Source organism: Thamnophis elegans, chromosome 1 (assembly GCF_009769535.1).
Source record: "Thamnophis elegans isolate rThaEle1 chromosome 1, rThaEle1.pri, whole genome shotgun sequence".
Classification (NCBI taxonomy): Eukaryota; Metazoa; Chordata; class Lepidosauria; order Squamata; family Colubridae; genus Thamnophis; species Thamnophis elegans.
The window spans coordinates 14943619-14953971 of NC_045541.1; positions in this window are offsets into that span (position 1 = coordinate 14943619).

Below are 10353 nucleotides of genomic sequence, written 5' to 3' on the forward strand. Positions count from 1 at the left end.
TAGAAGGATTATCAATGGAAAACAAAAGAAAACTGGTACAAGATGTTTTTCTACTGGTATATTTAGTGTAGGAAAGCCCTTCCCCAAAATTAAAATATAATTTATTTTTAATAAGAAGAAGAGGCAGGATAAAATATTTCCCCTAAAGGAGAAATTGAGAAAAATCTTAAAGTCAGAAAGCAGCCCCAGTTTTCCTGCTATAGGAAAACAGCAGAAGCAGAGATTTTGTAACCATCCAGAAAGATTAGATTCATAAGCAAACAGCAAACGGAGACTCCAAATAAGCAATACAATTAGGCAAGCCAAAATTGATAAGATTAGCTCTGACAAACACCCAGGATTTGCATTTTCCCTTTGTCTGTATAGCCAAGCATGACCCCTACATGACCCCATAGGCATCTGGCAATAGCCATTAGAATATTAAAGGACATGTTGTTGCACAGGAACAGACATCTCAATCATGAGGTCTCAAAGAACGTATAAAAACCTATCTATCTCAACCCCATTTTGCCAGCCACCCCAGAAACATGCTGCTGTCACTGAATCCAAATTTCTGGCATCCAAATAAACAGATGATCTTTCCTGCAGCCAGCCTTCATTTTATTTCCAGCATCTTTCTCCCTGCTTGGAACTGGGTCAGATTTTTCTTCCAACTTTAATTAAGTGAAGATTATTAAAATGGAAAATGCATATTAAGAAAATTGTTAGCTATGTAAAAAAAAAAAACACAAGATGTAATGTTTTACTGTATCTGGTGGCAATGTTTTAAAGTTCAATTATTCTGGAAGGTGATCTCTTGTACAATGAAACAAGTCCCAAATATTGATATTTCTTTTTTTACCAATTATTTTTATGTTATGTATTATTAAATCTTACCTACCTACAGAATATACTGAATTAGCTTTGCATTTGATAATGCTACCAGGTTATTTTATGTTTTTATTGATAGCACATTTAATTCTTTCCTTAAAAGATTGGCAGCTTAAACTATGGGAATATTCAACAATATTCAAAATAATTTTATTTATGAAATAAATCCAATGTTATTTTTAATTTAACTTGTAAATAGTTTATGAAGTACAATTCTGCATATGGCTTCCTGCCACATCTGAAGTTTGAGTCTTCTTAAAATAAAGGAACTAAAATTCTATTATTTTTATTACATTTAGCTAATCTAAAATTCAGTTTCGATTAAGTACCATCATGTCAGTGTAAAACATTACTGGCCCAATAATTAAATAAAACAGTACTAAAATACAGATAGTATTCAGCTTGTCTTCATTTGTTCCACAACTGTTTAAAATTGCAACAGCATTGAACAAATGGTGTGATTAACAGTTGCAGCAAGCCATGGTGGTCATGTGATCAAAATTTCCAATGCCGCCTTCCACCTTTCCACAAACAAAGTCAATGGGGAAGCCAGCAGGAAGTGGGAAGTAGTGGTCATGTGTGGTCTTCATTTAATAATCTACCCATTCCTCACTTAACAATAGCTACCAGGACTTAGTTCTGGTCCCAATTGCCATTATTAACTGAGAACAACTTCATGAAACTACCTATATACAAATAGTCCTTGACTTACGACCACAATTGAGCCCAAAAGTTATGTTGCTAAGAGAGAAATTTGCTAAGTGAATTTTACCCCACTTTATCACTTTTCTTGCATATTTGTAAAGTAAATCACTGCAGTTGTTAAGTTTGTAACATGGTTGTTAAGTGAATCTGGCTTCCTCGTTGAATTTCCTTTTCAGAAGGTTGCAAAAGGGGCTCACATGACTCAGCGACACTGCAACTGTCATAAATGTGAACCAGTTGTCAAGCACCCAAATCAGTGGTGGGTTGCTTATCCTGTTCCAACCGATTCGGTTGGAACGGGGCCGGCGGCGTCCTCGTGCATGCACGCAGTTCACACATGCGTCTTAGCGCCTGCGCGATGCTCCAGCTGCTCGCGGAGAATCGCGCAGGCGCTGTATGTGCCATCCAGCTGCTTGCGGAGAATCGCGCAGGCGCTGTATGTGCCATGCGCCTGCATGGAAGCGCAGAAGCCTTCAAAGACCAGTAAGGAGGGCGGGCAAGTGGGCCCTTCGCCGTTCCCGGAAGTTACTTACTTCCGGGTTTGCCGACCAACCGGTTCGCGGGGACTGCAGTGAACCAGTTGAAACCCACCCCTGATCCATATGTAAACCATATGACCATGGGGATGCTGCAACGGTCAGAAGTGTGAAAAATGGTCTTGTCACCTTTATTAGTGTTGTTGTAACTTCGAACAGTCACAAAATGAATTGTTGTAACTCAAAAACTATCTGTACTTGCTTCAAACCAAGTTGACAGAAAGGGAAAAAAAACGGAATACTTTTTTCCAACTGAGAGGTTTGTATTTTACCTTTATATTCTGCAACATTTTGATATAATAGCTATTTTATATTTTCTGTGAATCCTCTCTATCTTTTTTAAGATAAAATTTAAATAATGGAGAAATAAATAAAAACATGCAAGTAGGCACTAAAACAATGCATTCCTTCAAGTATTTAAAGGTTCACTGTTTTCTCCCTAGGTGATTGACACCTATATATATATAATCTGAAGATGTCATTAACAAAAGATTTTTTTCCTCTGCCCGTCCTGCTTAACTGGAAAGTATAACTTTGTATTTTGGAACTACATCAGTGATTGGTATGTTGACCTACTACTAAATGGAAAGATAACAGGACTCTTCCCATAGGCTTAATAAAAATCTATCTTTAGTCCTTTAGTATTTAATCCTATGACTGAAATGGGGTCTAGCTTTGGAGCATTGTGCTGTGAAAAAGCCTAAATCGGTTTAAGTCTTGGTCATAAGATACAAAATACTATTGGATAAAAAAGTAAAGAATATAGATAAGCATTTAAAATAGCTAGTGAAAACACAAGGAACGCAGTGGCTAAGATGCTGAGCTTATCGATCAAAAAGGTTGGCAGTTCAGAGGTTGAAATCCCTAGCGCTGCGTAACGGAGTGAGCTCCCATTACTTGTCCCAGCTTTTGCCAAACTAGCAGTTCGAAAGCATGTAAAAATGCAAGTAGAAAAAATAGGAAGCACATTGATGGGAAGGTAACAGCGTTCCGTGCACCTTCAGCGTTTAGTCATGCTGGCCACGTGACCATGGAGACGTCTTCGGACAGTGCTGGCTCTTCAGCTTTGAAATGGAGATGAGCACTGCCCGCTAGAGTCAAGAACGACTAGCACATATGTGTGAGGGGAACCTTTACCTAGTGAAAACAGAGGAATAATGTTGGTCACTAAGTTGGTCATACTTGATTTTCATTCTTAAAGTTAGCATGAAAGTATATGTATGCAGAATATGCAGGCTTTTAAAGACCAATCCAGAGTCTTGTGGGACAAAATGACTTGGTCTGAGACTTAGGTTGGGAAGAACTGTGCGGCAGAAAAAAGGAGCTCAGAAAGAGATCATTTGTTTATGTAATCTCCTCTTTGTAAGAGGGAAAGGAAAGGGAAAACAACTGGTACAGAACAACCCCTACTAATTGATTGAGGTTGTGAATACCTGACTGAGAGACACTGCAAAAGTCATAAATCGTGGTGACGTGGGATCACTAAGTTACTTTTTCATCACCGCTGTAACTTTAAAGGCAATTGTTAAATGAGGTCTACCTGTATAAAATAAAAAGTTTATGTGCCAATAATTTTACATTTATAGGTAATAAGAAAACTGATTACCAGATCTCAAAAGAAGCATGATTTAAAATAATATTAAAATTCTTCCTTATAAAATATCCTGAATCTCAGTGTATCTAATTCTGTCCTTTCATCACAATACTAGGGAGTTCCTAGAATAAATTTGGCACTGAGAATTCATATGAGATAAGAATATTGCTTACTCTCATTATACTTCTATTGGATAGTTAATACCATTCCCTTGTATTTTTAGTTAATGACTGCCATAAGGTTATTTCATTTGTAAGAACATTATCTTTTCTGTTTTAGATATTAAATTGTGTTTATAACTCACTTAAAGGCTGTTAAATCAACAACATAAGTAACAAAATATATTTAATATGCAATTTAGTAGGTGAGTATTTCTATCACAATTAATTTTGTTAAGAGATGCCTCATTAGTCCTTACCTATTTGTATACTGTGTTTCCCTGAAATAAGCACTTGGCCTTATTTTCATGGAGGTCTTATTATTGTTGAGGTGCAGGAGGTGGCGAGTGTGTTGCAATGTTTTCGGGGAGGGCTTATTTTAGCACATGCGTTCAAAAGTCAATTGGGATTATTATCCGGAGAGGTCTTATTTTCAGGGAAACAGGGTACTTCATGGTAAAACAAAAGAAAAAAGGGAGCCAATTTATACACATATCCAAATTTATTCAGTGTTTTTATTCAAATAAGAACAATTCAAAAAGAAAAAACTTCAACAGGCAGACAGAAAAAAATCTAATTTAAACAGATACAAGTTATTTTAATTGCTAACGTCACACAAAAATATTTACAAAATTATTAATTTTTAAATATTACAAAATAAGAGTAATGCAATTCAAAAAATGGTAACTCATAATATTTAATCCAAAAATGATTTTGTCAAGCATTGATTTATCTATTTGCTTTAAAAAGTTAGGTAGAATATAATTTTTTCTCCTAAAATATTAGGGTTTTAAATATTCCAGCAGGGGTCAGCCTATGTTTAGGTGTCTATGTAATTCAGTTGTTTATTTTGGGTAATGATTTTTATACTGACAGTCTTCAAAATTAGACAAAATGCAAGCATCTGATTATGGTATAAATTCCTTGACTGAAGAAAAGAGTTGGATTTTGTACTGTGTGTGTGAGGAGGAAATAAAAACTAAACTGAAGTTTAGAAACCAGAGTACACTGCAGTTCACTGCCGCATATGTCAAAGTATTTTTTTCCAAACATTTGGAAGAATATTTGTATTTGTACTGTTTGTTAAACCAAGATAAAGGTGAGTTGCGCATGCATATTTATGGTATGATAAGGTCAAGGTTAACTCAGGTTTTAAGAACCATTTTATTAGGCAATCGATTAGGTGTATATAGGTCAATGGTGAGATTCAGCCAGTTCGTACCACTTCGAGAGAACCTGTTGTTAACTTTTTGAGCAGTTTGGTGAACTGGGTGTTGGAAGAAATCATTAGGTCAGAGAACTGGTGGTTAAATTATTTGAATCACACCACTGATATAGGTGAAGTATAAAAGAAGACTGACCAGTAAAATACCTTTGTGGATATCACCACATGAAGCACTATACAGGAAAGAGATGTTAATTGAGTCCAAATGGATGACACATTGTGACCTATTGATATTGGAAGAAGAGGAACCCAAGATAAAAATGAGGGAACAACTAGTAAGTGATAAGTTTAATTGTGATTGGTTTAATTAACTATAAATATTTGAAAGGTTTAAACTTGATAAAAGTTTTGTTTTTGCAGCTCACAAATCTGAATTGGAATGGAATTTATGCTCTGGAGATGACCACTTGATTTCCAAAGTTTATCAAATGCTACTTAGAATGAATTTGGAAAGATGAATGTTAAGGATTGTATGGTAAAATGGGTAAAAAAACCTAGACCAATGGGAAAATATGTAGATTAATGGTTTAAAGTTTACGTTGAATTACAGTTTGAAAAATTACTTTTGCAAGATGACATATTGATTGAGTTTGACTCCTGATAGATTGGCAAGAATCAGAGGTTGTATTCAGCAAGTTCTGACAAGTTCTGGACAACCGGTAGCGGAAATTTTGAGTAGTTCAGAGAACTGGTAAATACCACCTCTGACTGGCCCCGCCCCCATCTATTCTCTGCCTCCTGAGTCCCAGCTGATCGGGAGGGAATGCGGATTTTGCAGTAACCTTCCCCTGGAGTGAGGAGGAAATGGGGATTTTTGCAGTATTCTTCCCCTGCCACACCCATAAAGCCACGCCATGTCCACAAAGCCACGCCCACAGAACCGGTAGTAAAAATTTTTGAATCCCACCACTAGCAAGAATGTATAATGGAACTTCCAATAAATGCAGGAAATGTAATCAAACTCCAGGTATATTTTATCACATTGTTTTTTCTTTATTCTGTATTGGTATTTTATTTTTGGAAAAATAAAAAATATTTTTTAAAATGTTCAATGCTCAAGGCTTTAGGTACAGTTTAAATAGTGGTCTGAGTGATACCAAGATATTTAAAGCAATATTAATGTAAGTTTTTCACCAATTTATTCCATTATTCTTTCCTTTGCATTGATAGTGAAGGGCAACAACCTGCTATTCTGTTGGAAAAGGAGCAAGCTTAACCAGATTTCAAGCATCAAAAGGAAGTTAAAAAAAATCTGGGGCCATCAGCAGCTTCTTGTACTGTAATTACTTTTACATTTTTTGTACTTTGTCCTGATAACTAAAAGGCTACACAGGCTTATCTCTACAAGTAGCCTCAGCTTTACATAGTTTTATTTTATCAAATTCAGAAAAACCAAAGTAAACATTACACTATGACAGTGGTTCCCAAACTTGGCAACTTTAAGACTTGTGGACTTCAACTCCCAGAATTCTCCAGGAGTTGAAGTCCACAAGTCTTAAAGTTGCCAAGTTTGGGAACCACTGCACTATGACATGATTATAATATTTTCAAGTCTAGACACAAGGGAACCCTCCTGAGTTGTTTGCCACCCTGAGTCCCTCCCGGAGAAGGGCGGCATACAAATAAACTAAATCTCAAATCTCAATCTCTTTTCTGATATTTTCTTTAGTTACAGAAATTTTTACATTCAAAATCTGATTCTGTGGAGTTAATCTACCCAGTATTGTTTTAAAAATGGACAAAAGGGGGAGTAATCGGAACAGTGTTTCCATAGGGAATCTTTTAATTTTTTAAAAGTTATTTTTATCCCGCCTTTATTAAATGTTTACAAGTGATTCAAAGCAGCAAACATATCCAACACACCTTCCTTCTGTTTTCCTCCACAACAATAACAACAACCCCGTGGAGGGACAGAGAGAGAATGACTGGCCCAAAGTCACCTAGCTGGCTTTCATAGCTAAGGCAGGACTTGAATTCACAGTTTCCTGCTTTCTACTCTTATGTCTAACCACTAGACCAAATTGGCTCTTTTTAACATTGTACAATACTTACCACAATTTATTTTAGTATCATAACACAAAGTTTGTAACAGAAATACATTTTGTTTTCTAGTTTATATCACTTCATAAAACGTCATTAAAAATTGGATAGGGAAAAAACCCTAGCCTTTTATTAGCCCAACTCCAGAATTACAAAACTAAATGAACTTTTTCCTTATACCTTCTAGGGAAGAAGGATGCCACCAAAGATGGGAAAAACTGCCCAGGGAATTGTGGCCTCCAAGCAGTCTATCTATATACAGTATATTTTCAGGAATTACACCTGATATTTTTTGTCCTATTTCTTTATTTTAGGATTTAGACCACTAAACCTATTTAGGTTTGAACTGGGAAGAGGAGGAGGAGGAAACAGGACCGCAGGAAGGGTGGTTTAAATTGTCATAACTATGCTTTATATGAAAAAGTCCTATATATTCAAATTGCAGGAACAAGTAAAACTGAGGATAATGCTAACAATTTACAGTAATCCAAAGCACAAGGAAGCAAGTAGTAGAATAGCTTATTTACACTGGCAACCTGGTGTTTATTTCTTGTTGCATTTAATCTCAGTGCAAAACATCAACATATTATCTATCAACTTGGAGCTTATGATATCTCCTCCTTCAATTAGCCAGTAATAGGCTGGATGAAGATAATTATACTGGAGAAGCAACAAAGGTTCAATTAGGTTCCAACCTGCCTTCTATACCATGTTTTTCAGGATAAAATTTTGATGCAGTCCCCTCCATAATACAGGTTTTTTTTAATAAGTTTTCATATGCAAATATGTTAGACAATAAAGTAGAACAAACGAAAAAAATCACAACTGTATTAAAAGAATACTGGCAATAGCTAGCAAAAGTCAATTAGTGAAACCTGGAATCTATTTGCCCAGTTTAAATATCTTGCCCTAGTTTGGCATAAATACGTCAGCAAATTAAAAACAAAATCTCCTTTTAGGAATCTCTCTTCAAATGGTTTCCTTGTAGTATCATGATGTTCCCTTTTCCAGCAATAGGAACTATATAGCAGAGATCCCTGAATATGCCTTCATAACTTATCTCTACCCATCACTCAAGAAAAGCCGTTTTGTTTAAGATAAAAGTTTTTCTAGCCATACAGTGTAGGTTTTCCATCAAAGGGCTTGTTGACCTAATAATTTTTAGATCCTTCGGACTATGATTCCCACAATCCCTTCCTACTTATCATACTATACTATGGCTGGGATTCATGGTAACCGAAGCTGCAACCAGATTGCCTACTTGACTTGCTTTTCATAAGGAGGTGTGTTTTAACCTTTATATGTTGTTTCCCAGAGGAGGGATTTGATCTGTGAATATTTTGCTTCACTGAAATCTGCTTAATAAAGCAATTAGACTGTTATGCCCATTTTCCTGAATAATAATAAACCATACATTTATTTCAGAAAATGTTATTTTCTTCTTATTCCAGATCATACTACTGAACTTGTTTTTTTGTTTTCTGCAAGCATGTTGAAGACCAATTTGGAACAAAGTCAGCCGATGTCATGTCTCTTTAATATCTAAACATAGCCTTTTAATTCAAAGGAAATGGAGAATATTGCCTATTCAGTGACTGTTAAATATCTATCTGCACCCTAATATAAAGTCTACAATCTTAAAAGATAGACTAGAAAAGAAGTAAATTAATACTGGATACCACAGGAGTTTAATGTAAAAAAAGGATTTCTTAATATCACTTAAAAGAAACAAAGATGAATAGGAAAATACCTTGCCAAGTTATATTACCAAGTACAATATGCTACATACAGCAGCATCCTATCCACATAGCAATATATTGATGATTAAGTCAGCAGATGGATCTTAAGATAGTTAAATGTATTACTGGTGTCTGTATGTAACAAGACATAACTAGCGTTTTTAAAGCTACCCATAACTTTAAATAGTTATGCTCGCATGAAATTTAGCATCAACAATCTAATATAAGGCAAATATATATGTCCCAGGATTACGTTGCAGGATCCAATCTGGGCCAGTCACTGGTTTAGCAGAGGTTTAGTCTTCTGAGCTTTCAAACCTGTGCTGGAGCCTATCCTCAGATAATTTCTCTCTGTCAGAATGTGTGAGAGAAGTTCTCGAGAGAAGTTCACTGAGGATGGGCTCTAGCATGAGTCCAAAAGCTTGGAAAACTAGACCTCTGGTCCCAATGATCGACCCTGATTGGATCCTGCAATATGGTATAAATCCACTATAGTCAAGAATTGCCTTAGTGAATACTGTATGTTGATGATGATGATGGTGTTATCCATTCAGTCATGTCCGACTTTGCTCTTGTCTCACTTTTCTCCATCTTAAACCAATTGGTGTCTCCATATGGTGTTCATGGCTTCCTGATTTGTGAACAGTGATTCCATTAACTTGACCAGATGTGCTGGTGACCCCAGGTCATGTAGGGCTCTCCATAGCTTCTCATGATCAACACAATTGAAGGCTTTCTTGTAGTTGATGAAGCACAGGTGAATGATCTTTTGATATTCACAAGATTTTTCCATGATCAAGTGCAGATTTGCAATATTGTTGCAGGTGCCATGACCCCTTCGGAAGCTGGCTTGGACATCTGTAATTCCTTTTGACAGTTAGTGCTAGATGTCATTATATAATTTTAATTTTGCTGATGTGAGGGATGAGAGCAATAATTGGAGCAATACTTAGAGTCACCTTTTTTCAGAATGGAATGAACACTGAACATTTCCAATCCTGTGGCCACCTGTTGGCTTTCTAAATTTTCTGGCACAGGTGTCCCTTTTGTGTATTAAATTTAGTTTCTGGATCAGGGCTGGTGTGGAGGGGGTATTAAAAGATAATGTTTTCAGGTTGACGTGGACATAAGGGAGAATGTTCTTCCAAAGGGCAGGGACTATTACTGAAAAGGCCAATTAAAATGATACTGTTTTAAGAATGGAGCCTAGGACATTCTGACCCTGCCAAATCTTACAAGATGGGCAGAGAAAAGTAATCTCATGGGTATCTAGGCCCTGAATCCGAGTCATACTGGTTGATATTAGCACCATGAATTGTTTCTAGAGGCCAATTGTTAGTCAGTGCAGATTATGAAACTGAGTGTTACTTGAATAAAATGGGGTATGCTTATACGGTAGCTATTCACTCTCCTGCATCTTCTATCAGCTTTAGTTGAAGGGCTTCCTGATTCAGATGACAAAATTGGTATATCAAATGAATCTGTA